The 15,791-nt window shown below is 44.6% G+C and overlaps 1 long non-coding RNA gene across 2 annotated transcripts; it reads right to left on the bottom strand.

Annotated features, from left to right (window-relative positions):
- Positions 1–3,773: 3,773 nt before the first annotated feature.
- On the bottom strand, positions 3,774–9,940 carry LOC141990247 (uncharacterized). Of its 2 annotated transcripts, XR_012640123.1 has the most exons (4): positions 9,651–9,940; positions 6,624–6,715; positions 6,114–6,307; positions 3,869–3,886 (listed from the first exon to the last, which is right to left on the bottom strand). It is a non-coding gene; the product is annotated as an uncharacterized LOC141990247 (long non-coding RNA). The 2 variants fall into 2 exon arrangements; XR_012640122.1 differs by lacking the exon at positions 6,114–6,307 and having other exon boundaries at positions 3,774–3,886.
- Positions 9,941–15,791: the final 5,851 nt, after the last annotated feature.

Raw genomic sequence — 15,791 nt, 5'->3', positions numbered from 1 at the left:
AGCTGAGGGTTCCTGTCCTGGCTGGCACTGCGCTGAGCCCTGGAAGTGACCAGCAGGTCCGGCTCCTAGGCAGGGGGCCCATGGGGCTCTGTGCACTGCCCCCCACTCTAAGCACAGGCTCTGCACTGCCATTGTCTGGGAACTTGCCAATGGGAGCTAGGGGGGTGATGTCTGTGGGCGAGAGCAGCGTGAGCCATGGAGCCTCCTGCCCCCCCAACCCCCAGCACAGAGACCCTCTCCAAACCTGAAGCCCCCTCCTGAACCCCAAACCCCTGATCCCCAGCCTACCCCAGAGCCCATATCCCCTTGTGCACCCCAACCCCCAGCCCCCCCAAACCCAGAGCCCCCTCCTGCACCCTAAACCCCTCATCCCTGGCCCAACCCCAGAGCCCTCACTCCCTCCTGCACCACAACCCCCTGCTTCAACCCGCAGCCCCCTCCCACATTCCAAATCCCTCAGCCCCACTGCCTAGCCTGGCGCCCCCTCCTGCATGCCAAACCCCTCACCCCCAGCCCCACCCCAGAGCCCTCACCCCCTCCCACATCTCAACTGCCTCCCCCAGCCCAGAGCCTCCTCCTGCACCCTGAACCCCTCATTTCTGACCCTACCCCACAGACCATACCCCCATTTAGAGCCCTCTCCTGCACCCCAACCCCCTGCCCCAGCCCAGTGAAAGTGAGTGAGGGTGGGGGGAGAGTGAGTCACTGAGGGAGGGGAATGTAATGAGTGGGGGGCAGGGCCTCGGGGAAGAGGCAGAGCAGGGGTGGGGCTGGGTGTTTGGTTTTGTGCCAATAGAAAGTTCGCAACCCTACCCTCAATGCCATGCAAAAAAACCAGACAACGAAATGTTTTCAAGGAAAAACTGAAACCAAAACCAGAAGAATGTTCTGCTTTTGAAAATTCTTTTCAGTAAAATTCTCTCCTTTTGGTAAAAATGTTCAGTTTTCTTTTTCCAGTTTTTCATTAAAAAAATCATTATTTTGTGACAATTTTCATTTCTAAACAGGTTTCGTTAGAACAATTCCATAATGATAATGTGGCCTGCAGGAGACTGGATTGGATGACCCTGGAGGTCCCTCCCAGGCCTTTGATAAAAACATTTCAACTCGCTCTAGTTTTCAGCCGTCAGTAGAGTGATCAGCAGTGTCTATTCTGGAGGAGACTTTGTGCGCACTGGAGCATCTCAGCCCTTGTCCGTGAGGCACAGAGGGACACTCTCAGCCCAGTCCTTGATGGAAGAAGCTATTTCACTCTACTGAAAACAGACAGTGTGTGCCTGCCTGGTAGGAAGCTTGACATCATGCCGAGGCTTGACACCACCTTGGCAATCTGTGGTCTAATACCCTGGGCTCTCTGGAGAGGCTGGAGCATTGGTGGGTTCCCTGAGGGGTTATCCTGGCCTTCCCACTCTCACCATATGTTGTTTTTTTCTGGGTGGAGTGAAAGCCAAGTCCTTTTCATTCACCTGCTCACCTCTTCCAAGCATTCGGACATCTTGGTCATGGTGGAAGTTCCATTTGCAGAGCAGGACACAGAGCCGAGTGTCAGCCACATGCTGTCAGCATTGCGTCAGAGAAAGGAGAGGGTATTAAACCTTTTGTGCCTTCACTTGATGGGCACTTTCTGCTCCTCACTGAAACCCCTTTCAGGTTTCCTTGTTTTGACCCTTTGACCTTCACACCTGCCCTTGTTATATTTTTCGTTCTCCCCCATAATCATTTGAGTCCCCGGCGTCAGTATATCCTCCCCAAAGGCTGGGGGAGGGTCCTTTAGCAGTTCCACTTCCCAGAACCCAGTAGGACTGAAAGCCCCTATGTCGACTCTCTGGGACTTGCCTCCACCAGATCTCCGGTATGTGTTATCCGCAGAGCATGACCAATGGCAGGTAAGGCCATTCACAGAGCAATGAGGCAGTGCAATCATGGAAACGTGCTGCCTTTGAGGATAACTACCCGGACAACCAGCAGTCTGTTTTGCAGCTGTCGTTTCTTCCACTTATGGTATCTCAGAGAGGGGGCCACATTTATGATCCCAGAACATTTTTAGTGAATACCTCACTCTGAAAATCAGATTCTTGGCAGTTATCCAAATGGAAGCCTATGAAAGGACATTAGAGCTACTGCATTCCTTTCCGAGGCAGGTGACATACCGTAGTGTCGGAAAAGGGGAGGTGAAATCTATTGCAGGAGGACAGCTCGGCACGTGGACATACACACAATACAAGTTGCTCATTGATTTACATTCTCCTGGCTAGCGGAGCCTAGCTCATATCTCTGAGAAACAAAATGAACATGTGTCTAGCAAATTAGGCCCGTCTGAATGGTGAACTTCCTAGCCCTGTATGATCCTGCAAACAAATCATCTAAATCACTTGCTCACTAAGAGGCACCTTGCTCTTAACTGCAAAGAGACACTGTCAGGAAGAACTCACTGCATTTAACCTAAACAAATAAAAAGAAAGGGTTGGCTCTTGTACTTTAGAATCCTTTCCCCCAGCGATTGTGTTGGGATGCTGGAGGAAGCTGGACAATGACCATCAGGTGTGTGTGTGGCTGGCTCACACCCTCTTACACTACATCCAAATGTCCAAGAGCCAGACCTCTGGAGGGATGCTGGCTCAGCACTGCTCCCACCCACCTCTGTCAAGAGGGTTTTTTCATGGGGCGGTCTCAGGTGCCCGTTTTCCATTTAGCGTCTTCCCCTTTCTTCTGAATGGGGAAATCTTTCCCTGACTCATTTAATATACTGGCTTGTGTTCAAGCTACACTCTAGTCACTTTCTTTAAATATTCTGCTGGGTATTCTTTGAGAGAGAGCTCTACCTAGCCAGAGCAAACAGCAGTGTTCCTACATTAAAAGACCATTCGTGATTAGACGTGGAAGAGCCACAGTAACTTAGGCCCACTGAAAGCTTTGTAAACCATACTGAATTCCATGCAATTAGTTTTCTCTTAAGTTGAGCCATTATTTTCAAGAGAAATTCAGTACCAAACATTCTGAATGGGGTGGTCAGAAACAGGGGGAGCAACTGTGCTGTGCAAAGAAATAAAGGTTCCAGGAAAGTAATTCCTGACCTGGTTCTATGGCTATGAAGAGAGTAAAATATAAAAGATCTAGGGGGAAGGGACGACGACTCAGCACTCATGTTTTGCAAATTTGAACCTTGCAGATTTTTCAAGTGATTGGGCTTAATGGAGTAATTTCCCATGACAAATCCTGTGGCCTGTGTTATGTATGAGGTCAGACTAGATGAATCGATGGTAGTAAATTATTGTAAATTCAGAACCCAAGTTTCTTGAGTGGTATAATCCTAACAACCCCTCAGTGACAACGGGCAAACCTTTCACTGGTGTCAGCAACTCCTAATAGGCCTGATAAACTCACTACACCTAACACACTGCTTTCATGGTATTTATCCATACATTGTGTCTTGTCAGGTGTCATATGAAAGCGGGTATCATGCAGGTCCATTAATATCAATGTGAAATGTATGTACTAATGCTATTTAAAGAATTATGTGTACTGCTAAAAAGGTGATTTAAACTATGTAACAAGGCAGAGTTGACAAACAGTTTTTCTGCCAAACAAAGCACGTCTATTCCTCTCTGACTTACAATGTTTAATTTACATCAGAGACAGGCAAACACAATGGGAGCTACATTTCCATTCCAAGTCAACACGAGGATGTGAAGGCAACATGGGGTCAGCACACTGGAGAACAAACAATGGAGGGTATTCCAATTGTTTACTCAAGTAGAACTAAGGGACAGAAAGCCATTTTGGTATCCATTTATTGAAGAAAAACCTTGAAGGGCTTGGGTGATTCATGAAAAATTGGATCCTGGTTTTGACTGAAAACCATCAGCTTTGTCCGTGGGAGAAAAATCTAGGAAATAAGAAACATAACCATTAAAAAGTGCAAACCAAGACTGTGTTTTATATTTTGTTTTATATGTGCAATCATTTGTGTGTCTTCACTCACTAAAGAATGCTTCATTTCTTTATCCTTTTTTTTTTTTTTTTACTATCTCTTTAAATGTAACCTTTGATAATAACCTTAGGATTGATTCACTATAAAAATATTTGTGCTGTAATGTTATAAAGGACAGGATTTTGAGTTATAAAAGTCAAGATGTGTGTGTACACTCTCTCTTTGGGGACAACTTTCCTGCAATTTCTGTGAGGGTCCCATGGTTAAGGCCTGGATATTACAGGGGACACTTTCAGAGGGGATTGTTAACCTGCAAGGCAAAGTAGGGGATGTCAGAGCTCTGAGATTCTTTGGGTGGCTAAGAGACTCATGGTGTCCGGGACCTGATGACCAGTTTAGCAGAAGCACAACTCACTCTCTCTCTCTCTCGCTGAGGCAGGGGATAACTGGGCGTCTAGCAATCCTGGCACCCTAGCAAGTGGACTCTAAACTTGGCAAAGTAATTTCTTTTGTACCTATTCAGGTCCATTGGCTTAGGTGCCTTGAAGGATATTTCCACAATGTTACTTCAATCTAATATGATTACAAGAAGTGGATTATTTTATCAGTTACAACTGATAAAACCGCAGCATTCAAATGTTTAGTGTGAGCTCCCCTTCCTGTGTCTCTAAAGTTGCAAAATCACAACTGTAAGACTCAGCACAGTCCTCTGAAGGGCTGACACTGACATGTGGTGGATTCAAGCTGACACTGCTTTACGCTCTCCAGAATCAGCGGGACGCCTTGAAGCCAGACAGGAACATTTTGGTCAACAAACATCTCCAAGATTCTTACGTTTGACATATAGGAAGCAAGACCTTGCTTCCTATGAGAGTGTGGGTAATTCAGATGGGAGTTTCATCACGGAGTACATTTGCTATCCCATGGAATAAGTTTAAGGCATGTTTGGGTATTGCAGAGTCCTTCTAGCCAAGGGATTGTTTGAGGCTTTGGTATACAGTGAACAAACGTAATGTGGGACGTCTAGATTGCTCTTTAACACATACAGGATACCAACAGATGGGATATTTCTTCAGCACAGGGTGCAACTCACCTCAAAGAACAGCATAAAGCTTTAGTACTGGGAGACACATGCAGGTCATGCCGCAAAATCCCCAGGGAACACTTTGAGGCACCACTGGGTGGCTTTAGAATGGGATTTTCAAAGGTGCCTAAGGGAGTTGGGCACCCAAGTCAATGGGAGCTGGGTGCCTTTGAAAATCACAGCTTGAATAGCCAATCCAGACACGCAGAACAGTTGTGAGGCCAGGTGGTTTCTTTTCAGGGTACGTGCTGTGACTTGAGAAAAGACCAGTGCGAAGCTTAAGGAGCTCAGTCTATGTTGTGCACTGTTGAAAAGCTTTGATAGTACATTTGTAAGGTTTTCCATGCCCATCCACACCATAGGAGAGGAGAGGAGAGTGTATTGGGTAGCATGGCTTTAAATCGCTTGGGAGCCCTGTAATGGTTCCCCTGTCTTCCGTTATAGAAGCCAAAGCAGCCGTGCTCACAGGTCACCGAGCCTTGTAGATTTGTACATAGTTAATAAACACGGTTATTAACAGGATGTCTACACGGCAAAAAAAAAAAAGAAAAAGACCCCTGGCAGTGCGTCTCAGAGCCACACAATTGACTAAGAGTCATGAGGTGCAGGCTGTGGGGCTAAAATAGCCGTGTAGACACGCGGGCTCGGGCTCGGGCCTGGGCTCTGAAAGCCAGCAAGGGAGGGGGGGGGTCTCAGAGCCTGGGCTCCAGCCTGAGCGTGAATGGCAACACGGCTACTTTTAGCCCCACAGCCTGAGCTAAGTGGCTGGAGCTCTGAGACTTGTGGCCATGGGACTTTTATTTTTTTTTTTTGCTATGTAGGCATACTCTTGGAGTCCAGTTGCATCCGTATGGTTTCCCCATATTCTTAATGCTGTGTGGAGAGCAAGGACACAGCAGTCTCTGTAGGTCATCCAAGAGGAGGGTAAGAGGTGACACAATCGTGATTTATAACACGTAAGTGCGGAAAAGATTTCTGTTAATAAAAGGCTCTTAAATCCAGCAATGAATGGAACAAGTTCCAATGGCTGGAAGCAGAAACTTGACAAATTCAGATGGGAAATGAAGGCACAAATTTTTAACAGTGAGGGTAACTAACCATTGGAACCACTTATCTAGTTCTCATCACTATAATCTAGTTCAACCACAGCTATTAGGGTCAAGGTAGAAATCTCTGGGTGAAATTCTGTCCGTTGTATTATACAGAACGTCGGACAAGAAGATCACAATGGTCCCTTTTGGCCTGGGAATCTATGAATCTGTGACCTTGAACTCCAGATGCCATAGAGAATTCTGAAACAAAAAATACGAAGAAAAACAAAATGATAAACACTATAGACACTTACTATATCACTTATTGCGATTCCCTGTAATAAATTAAAGAGCCGTGTGATAGACTGATGTTCTATAACTCATCATGCACATTTGACCACTTGACTACACTGTATTAATCATGATATATACTTAAAACGATACTGAAAACGTGTAAAGGTGCATAGAACCAACAGAATCCCGTTAAACAGAAATGGCATATTACCAAAATATTCTAATTTTAGGAGCTATGTGATACAACAGATATAAGCAATACATTCTGCAAGATCTTACTAACCTCTTGTGACACCCAAAGGATAATTGGCCACAGCTGGTCAGGCTTGTAGGTTGATGGGCTGGTATCTACCCAGGACCCCAAAAGTTCTGAACCTAAATTGCCAATTGAAAGAAGTGTGACTCAGCATCAGTTCCGTAAATATTATTAATGCTGGTAACGGAACAAAAATAAAGTCAAGAACACATCACTAAAGTTAAGCTATTATTAATAAACTAAAAATAAAGAAATACAGTTATCAAATCAAGATCAAATCAACAAGTTTGGGATAAGAGGGAAGGTTCTCTGATGAATTGGTAACTGGTTAAAAGATCGGAAACAAAGGGTAGGAATAAATGGTCAGTTTTCAGACTGGAGAGAGATAAATAGCGGTGTTCCCCAGGGGTTTGTTCTGCGCCCAGTCCTATTCAACACATTCATAAATGATCTGGAAAAAGGGGTAAACAGTGAGGTGGCAAAAATTTGCAGATGATACAAACTACTCATGATAGTTAAGTATCTGGCAGATTGTGAAGAGCTACAAAAGGATCTCCCAGAACTCTGTGACTGAGCAACAAAATGGCAGATGAAATTTAATGTTGATCAATGCAAAGTAATGCATATTGGAAAACATAATCCTAACTATAACTATTCAGTGATGGGGTCTAAATTAGCTGTTACCATTCAAGAAAGAGATCTTGGAGTCACTGTGGATAGTTCTCTGAAAACATCCACTCAATGTGCAGCAGCAGTCAAAAAAGCAAACCGAATGTTGGGAATCATCAAGAAAGGGATAGATAAGACAGAAAATATCATGTTGCCTCTATATAAACCCATGGTACACCCACATCTTGAATACTGTGTGCAGATGTAGTCGCCCCATCTCAAAAACGATATATTGGAATTGGAAAAGGTTCAGAAAAAGGCAACAAAAACTATTAGGGATATGGAACGGCTTCCGTATGAAGAGAGATTAATAAGACTGGGACTTTTCAGCTTGGAAAAGAGGCGACTAAGGGGGGATATGATAGAGGTCTATAAAATCATGAGTGGTATAGAAAAAATAAATAAGGAAGTGTTATTTACTCCTTCTCATAATACAAGAATAAGGGGCCACCAAATGAAATTAATAGGTAGCGCGTTTAAAACAAACACAAGAAAGTATTTTTTCATGCAATGCACTGTCAACCTCTGGAACTCCTTGCCAGAGGGTGTTGTGAAGGCCAATACTATAACGGAGTTCAAAAGGGAGCTAGCTAGATTAATGGAGGATAGGTCCATCAATGGCTATTAACCAGGATGGGCAGGAATGGTGTCCCTAGCCTCTGTTTGCCAGAAGCTGTGACTGGGTAACAGGGCATGGATCACTTGATGATTCCCTGTTCTGTTCATTCCCTTTGGGGCACCTGCCATTGGCCACTGTCAGAGGACAGGATACTGGGCTTGATGGACCGTTGGTCTGACCCAGTCTGGCTGTTCTTATGTTCTTAAGTTAGTCTCAGTATTGGATTGGAATCCGATCATCAGAGTAGTTAAATCACTCAGATAAACAACAAAAATAGCAATCCCTATAAACCCTAAAAAGGAATGGTAGGCGTAGGCTGTCCATTTGGTTACAAACACCAGCTAAAGAATTGCAGCAGAGGAAATCATATTCATAACTTAGAGCTGGTTAATTATTTATTCATAATCAAATAAAATTGTCTAAAGGCCGAACGCCAGCTACAGAACCATCATAGAGCTTCCTTTCTCTATTTCTGGTCTTGCATGGTGGCTAACCCTTTCCTCGTCCAGAGTACCCTGATAAGCAGGTGTTTGACAAGCCTTAGGTGCCAACACGTACACGTGACAGTTCAAACACAGGGCCGAGAACACACCCTAACCACTTGAACACAGCCACACTTTCCAGTGCTAAAATGAAAGGATATAAAAAGGCTTGGATGTCTTCCAGCTCATTAAAACAAAACAAAGATAGAAAAAATAAGACAGTTGAGATAACAGGGTCCTTGAAAGCTTCAGCTCTTGCAGTCCTGTGTCCTCTTGTGAAGTAGGAGCTGAGTCTGCAGTCAAGGAGCCAGACGGGGATGCTATCGGCAGAGGGCTTGTCACTAGCAGGCCTCCTTCGGGTGCAGGGAAAGACTGGCCAAGGGCTGGAGTGGCCAGGTTATTGGTCGATTGCTGGGCAGTCTCCCCTCCGGTGGCCTGCTGACATGAAAGGTGAGCCTTCTCAGCTTTAACTTTGACGCGTCACAATTTTTGCTTACTCACCTTCCAGCACCTCCCTTCAAGACATTCAGACAAATCAGGTCTGAGGCCTCCCTGGGTGTAATGCAGCATGTTCTAATCCAGTTTGAATTAGGCCATCCTTTGCTAACATCAGTGTGGGGAAAAGTTAGGGTTAAGCCAATAATTGTAAGAATATTTGATGATTTACACTGTCCAGAGACTGTCAGACTGTGATTTTCCCCACTCACCCAAATATAAAAAATGCGGAACACAAGACGACGTCTGTGGAAGTTGACATGGCCTTAGGCTTGTGAAAAGATCTTGAGTGGACATGCTAGGTACATCTACACAGCAATAAATCCCACAGCACCAAGTCTGAGAGCACAGGCCAATTGATCTCAGCTGGTAGGGCTCCAGCTGCAGGGTTAAAAATTGTAGTGTACACTTCCGCGCTTGGACTGGAGCCTCGGGGTCTCACAGCCCAGCCTCCAGCCCAAACCTGAATGTGTACACTGGAATTTCATCTGACCCAGGCCAGCCATGGTGTAGAGTTACCCAGAGTCACCAGTTTAAAGGAATGTTCAATCCCAAACCTTCTACAAATAACCGATCCTAGCACGTACCAGCCATTCAACATGAACTCATCAGCAACATTAAACATTAATTTGGACATTTCATGAGAAATGTTGTCATTCTTCTCCCGTACAAGACAATGAACAGTGACCTTTGTATTCTGAAGCTGGGCTGTAAGTCAAACAGCGTATCTCTGGAAAATTTCACCTTAATAGAGAAAAGTTACTTACATGGGTTTCATCATAAGCTTACCTTAATGGACAACCTTCCATTGCACACAGGATATCCTGACACCACTTTTCTAAGAGGGCAGGTGGTTCCTGAATGAATATTCCTCATTGCTTTCATGTTTAAATGAGAGTTCCCTGTCCCCACCTTTCAAAACTGTATCCAGAGAGCAGAAGGTTATTTCAAACAGTGACAGCAATCCCATGTTTAAAACCACTATTAATCCCCCGTGAGGGGGCTGGAGCTGGTTTATGGTATGTGAAATGCTGACAATCCAGGGGTGATGGATGCTGAAAGAAAAGAGCCAGATGCATTTTCCTATCTTCAGCTCTTGCGCAGGAAGGTTTATCCTGCGTCTCTGCCTCTTGCAAGCCTCTGGATCCTGTGGGGGTGCCTGTCTAGGGGAGTGCAGCTTCATTAGTCAGCTGGGCTAGTATTCTGGAAGAACCATGTTTTGCACTGATTAGACTAATGGGCTAGAATGTTCCATGCCTGACAGCTCAACTTTTCAGGGAATATAATTTCCCTAACATCAGCAGAAACGGTGCTCCTGGAGGAGCAGTAAACTATGATGTCTTTTTTGGAAACAAAATGCCCAGGGACACCAACACCTGAGACAAAACTGATGCATTCGTGCTGCAGGTTGTCTGCCTTTGCTGAGGAAAGTGATGTGCTGTACTCTTTCCAGCATTCTCTCTCCCTCTCAATAGACTCTCGCTGTGTGTCTCTCTCTCCCCCTCTTTCATTAGTACTAACTGCCAAACAGGAAGTTTTGAGGCAAGCTATGTTCTGTTAGAAGCTGAATATTTAATGATGGAAATAATAATGAATTAAGCAAATTTCATGGCAAGAAATTCAAAGCTTGGCAGGAATCCCTTCAAGATCAGAGCCACTCCCTGCTGAGTGCTGTATAGAAATATCACAGGGTTTTAGGAATATATTCCTATCTACTGCAGAGAGGTGCAGGGGATGAAACAGTCTACCTGCACCTTCTGGTACTGCCACATCTGTGTGACCTTTCAGCATCAGCAAAAGAGCATTTCTGGAACTGAGTGGTCAGCTCCTCTGAAACAGGATTATTATCCAGTGTGATATTTATTAACGAGCTGGAAAAGGGGCTGAGCAGTGTGATGTGAACATTTGCAGATGACAACAAAGTTATTTAGGTCAGTGAAAATCAGAGCAGACTGAGGAAGTTCAGAGGAACTGAACAAAGTGGGCAGCTGGATGGCAGGCAAAAATCAGTGCTGAAAAAGGCAAAGTAAAGCACACTGCAAGGAATCACTTGACTGTTTCTGACACATTGCTGGGTTCTAACTTAACGCAATCCCTCAGATAAAAAGATCCGCGTGTGCACATTTCAATGGAGCTCTCTGCTCAAAGTGCGGCTTTGATGAAAAACAAAACAAAATGTTGGGATGTAGAAAGAATATAAAGAGTACTACTGAAAATATGATCATGCCATTCACTTCTCACTCTAACAGTGTTATTCAGGAAGTCGGGGGGGGGGGAGGGTTTCCACTTCTGGAATCCTGTGTCCAGTTCCGGTGCCCACAATTCCAGAAGGATATTGATAAAGTGCAGAGGGCTCAGAGAAGAGCCATGAGAAGGAGTAAAGGATTCAAAAACTTGCCTCATCTAGTGATGGACTCAAAGAGCTCAATCTATTTAGCTTAACACAGAGAAGGCTGAGGGGGTGACTTGATTATAGTCACAAGTGCCTGCATCAGGAACACATATTTAATAACGTAAGACAGGTCTAACATCATCCAATGGCTAGGAGCTGAAGCTAGACAAATTCAGACTGGAAATAAGGCATGCTTTTTAATAGTGAGAGCAATTAATCATCGGAACAATTTACCAAAGGCCATGGTGGGTTCTCCATCACTCACAATTTTTACATCAAGCTTGGATGTATTTTGTTTTTGTTTAAATCTGCTCTAGGAATTATTTGGGGGGGAGCTCTATGACCTGTGCTATACAGGAGGTCGGACTCAATGATTACAATGTTCTCTTTTGGCTTTCTAATCTCTTTATCTATTAATACTAAGTTCAGTTCAGTTCTTAATACTATGTTCAGTCATCCCATCTCAAAGACGCAGGGATATAAACAGAAGGGGCCTAGAGATGGGTGATGGATATGGAATGACTTCTCTAAATAAGGAGATATGAAAAAGACTGGAAAGGGGTAATTTAAAAAGATGGCATGGACATAAAAATGACAAATGGTATACAGTCGGGAAATCAGTTAAATCAATTTCATATTCTATGCCACTGAAAGACAGCAACTTAAAACTCACAGACAGAGATACTTCTCTTACATAATTAAAATTAACCTGGGGAACTCATTTCCACAAGACAGTCTCAAAGGCAAGAATTCAAAAAGGTAAACAACCTTTACATGGATAATGAGACCATCCACAGACACACATTAGAGAGGAAATTGAGGTTTCTTTAGCAGAAAAATGAAGCCACAGCATAAACCAACTACTAACTGATGGAAGAAACTTCCCGTCGGGGAAGGGTATTCCATAACTGTCCATGAAGGGGCTTCTTGCACCTTCCTCTAATCTAAAGCAGGGGTTCTCAGACTGGTTTGCTGGATCGCCCTTTGAAAATATTTCAGGCTGTGACGACTCCCCCCCCCCCCCCCAAAAAAAAATGACAACCCGCCCCCATCATACCAACCTTACTTCTGTGCCACCTTCAGAGCTGGGCACCTGGCCTGCAGCCACTGCTCTCCGGCCATCCAGCTCTGAAGGGAGCAGTGAAGAAGTAAGGGTGGCAATACCCTCACTCCCTTTTGGGTCGGGACCCCGAGGTTGGGAAATACTGATCTAAAGCATCTGGTTCTTGCCACATGAAACTAGACTAGAAGGACCTGGGGTCTGAGCCAGCCTGGTAATTCCTACAAACTGAATTACAGAAAAAACAGAACAGGATTTTTACAGGAGTTAGAGATTTGATACCAGGATTTCTTTTTAAAAAGTCCCATTTATTTATACTACGTGTGTGTGTGTGTGTGTGTGTGTGTATAATCCCGATCTGCCCTTTCATCTGAACTGTGTGTATAAGTGATTTAAAATAAGTATGAAATTGCATATCTGGGTTCACAGATGAAAGCTGAAGTCATTTTTCTTTTTTATCGCCTACACCAGTGACCATGTGAATAACTAACCTTCAAAAACAGTCATTCAGAACAGAATGTCAGCAGAGACCCTTCATTATGAGGACCTAAGAGGCATTCTCGGGCTGTACACTAACACTGAAAAGCCTAGATTGCATTTTCAATACACAGTCGGGAAGCTAGAAAAGGTGTATTCAATAGGAAGAAGCATTTTTGAATCTCATTATTGTTTAATCCCATGGAAAGCAAACAATGTTTTCTGCCATATTAGTTCAGAATGGTCTTATAAAGTGATACAAGGAAAGGATAAACATTAATATAACAGAGAGCAAGGAGCAATTCCTCATCAGACCCCCTCCCTACGCAGCCAAAACTCCCACTGGCTTTAATGAGAGATTTATTTGATTGAGCCAGGCATGAGTGAAGACTGCAGGGGCTACAAATATAAGGCAAATTATGGATGGAACAGAGAAGAGCAGAAAGAGCAATAATTATTGAAGTTCAGCTGTTCTCTCTCCCTCGTCTCCCACGCTCTGAGGCTGCAATGGGAGGACGATTTCATTAGATATAAAAGTTCAGTGTCTGCTAAAACGGTAAATCCGGATTCCCTTGAGTTTACATCTCTGTCACTCAGAGCAGAATTTGGCCCCAAATCCCTGGCAACAACAACTGTTCTTTTCCTCTGTGCTGCTCTGCACTCTGTGCTCTCCCTTTTCTACGTAGCCACATGCATTGTGCAGCCATGTGCTTTAGGCATGTTCCCTCTGTTATTTAATTATCACCCCCTATCGATAGACAGGTGAATGAAGAATGATAAAGAAGTGACAGTTCTGTAATGTGCAGGGGGGGTATTCTCTTAAGCCCGCACCTGCTGCCATCTGAGCTGTTTTAATAATGGATTTTTGGTGTTGCTGACAATTCTGGGGGGAAACAAATCAATATTTTGGTGATTTGAAAAATAACCAGAAAAACCTAAAAATGTAAAAAAGTTCAGTTTAAAGTTAAACATTTTGTTTCAATGTTGTTGTTTTTCTTAAAAGTTTTAAAAATAAAATTAAGGTTAATTTCAAACTGCAAAATTATTTTGAACAGAAAAGTCAAAACATCTCAAAACGAAACATTTTGACTTAAAAAAGATTAAGGTTCTTTTCCAACTGAAATCCTTTTTTGACAGAATCAACAGGAATACACAAAATGCTTTGGTCAACCCAAATCTGCATTTTTTAACTGGAAACAAGTTTTGGTGGAAAATGTTGCCCAGGTCCAAGGGTGATATTTCAGAGATCAGAAGGAAAAGGCTCCAAGGCCGAAGCTTAGAAAGCAAATCGTGCCGATCCTCGGCGTCTGTACTGCTGGTGTTACTGGGGAAGTGGGGGGACCAGAGAAAGCACTGCTTTGGATAGCCTCAGGTGCTCACTGCCCTGGGAGGCCATGGGCAACTTCAGCATCTTAGTGCAACCTTGGGCTGCTCTAATTTAGGGCATATACACACTACAAACTTAAGTCGACCTGTGTTAGGTTGACTTACAGCCACTCCTGCAGTGGTTCATGGCCACACTACCCTCCTCCTGTCAATGGTGAGCGTCCTCACCAAGAGAGCTTCCACTGACTAATCTGCAGCTTTTTGATACCCAGACGCTCAGCTCGGCACCAGCTCCCCTCAGGGAGCCCGGCTGCACCAAGGCTCCCAGCTCCCCACTCCATATCAGGAGCTTGGTCACCCCCCTGGGCTCTTGGCTCCCTGCTCACTCCCAGGAGCACGGCTGCCCCTCTGAGGGTCTTGGCTCCGAGCTCCCCGCCAGGAGTCCAGCTGCCCCCCCGCTCTCAGCGAGAAGCTCCGTGCCCAGAGGCTGGGCAGCAGTCTGTCTCAGAGGGGAGAACAGGGAGATCTAGCAGCAGCCCGGCATGGAAGGAGGAGCCAAGAGTCTGGGAGTAGCAGGGGGGAGCCAGGCTCTAGCTGGAGTCCCCCCGGCCCTTCCTCTATTCCCATGACAGCTGAGCTGTGAGCCCGCTTTCTTGTCAATTGCATGGCTCCAGCACCAGACTGATGGCCAACAGCTGACGTAAGTAACTCTAAACAGAAACTGCGTCACCCTAACGGCACCGACATAAGCCCCACGTCTCTCACAGAGGTGGAGTCATGATGTCAGTGTAGCAGGACACTTACATTGGCAGGAGCAAGGCTGCAGTGTGGACACTGGCATCAGGAGATGGAGGTAAGCTGCCCTACATTGACCTAACTGTAGAGCTGACCGGGCTTTACATGAGGTGCTGGGTAGGCCACGAGTCCTGGGGAGTGAAGGAGTGTCCTGAACCCCTTGGTCCCATTCTGACTGCCTCATAGCCAGAGCAGAGTGGCCAACCCCTCGCTGATAGATACAAAGGGATGATGCTGAGAAGGCTTTTTAAATACAAAATGTGATTTAGCTTAAAATTTGGACAGTCTGATCGGTAATTACAATTTGTGGTGTTGGTTTTGTGGAGGTTTTTAAACATACAGCTGTGGGAATAAAAGGAAAAGCAATTGCTACTTTGGTAAATACAAAGCACACTCGTGCACATACCTCACACACACACACACTGGTTTGTGCTCCTCTGCTGGCCTCGTGGCAGCATTCAACGAGCACACTTATTCCCAGCGCTGTTTTGACATTAATCAGTTATGAGGAGACATAAACAAATATGTTTCAGCATGACAAGGTGCTATATAAACTTAGACTGTTAAGTAAAACTGTCATACTCATTTTGGCTTTCTTTAAAACATAGGAGAATAAGATTGTCATTGTTTCAAATATAAAAGAACAAGCACAGTAGGAGAGAAATCTCTTTCAGATGTCTTGTAAACCAAGAGCTGCAATGTCTTCTCAAAAAGAAAAAGGAGGACTTGTGGCACCTTAGAGACTAACAAATTTATTTGAGCATAAGCTTTCGTGAGCTACAGCTCACTTCATCGGATGCATGAATGTAGCTCACGAAAGCTTATGCTCAAATAAATTTGTTAGTCTCTAAGGTGCCACAAGTCCTCCTCTTCTTTTTGC

The sequence above is a fragment of the Natator depressus genome, chromosome 6 (assembly GCF_965152275.1).
Source record: "Natator depressus isolate rNatDep1 chromosome 6, rNatDep2.hap1, whole genome shotgun sequence".
In the NCBI taxonomy this organism is placed as follows: domain Eukaryota; kingdom Metazoa; phylum Chordata; order Testudines; family Cheloniidae; genus Natator; species Natator depressus.
The sequence above is the reverse complement of the archived record's forward strand: the minus strand, read 5'-3'. Positions and strand labels throughout refer to the sequence as shown.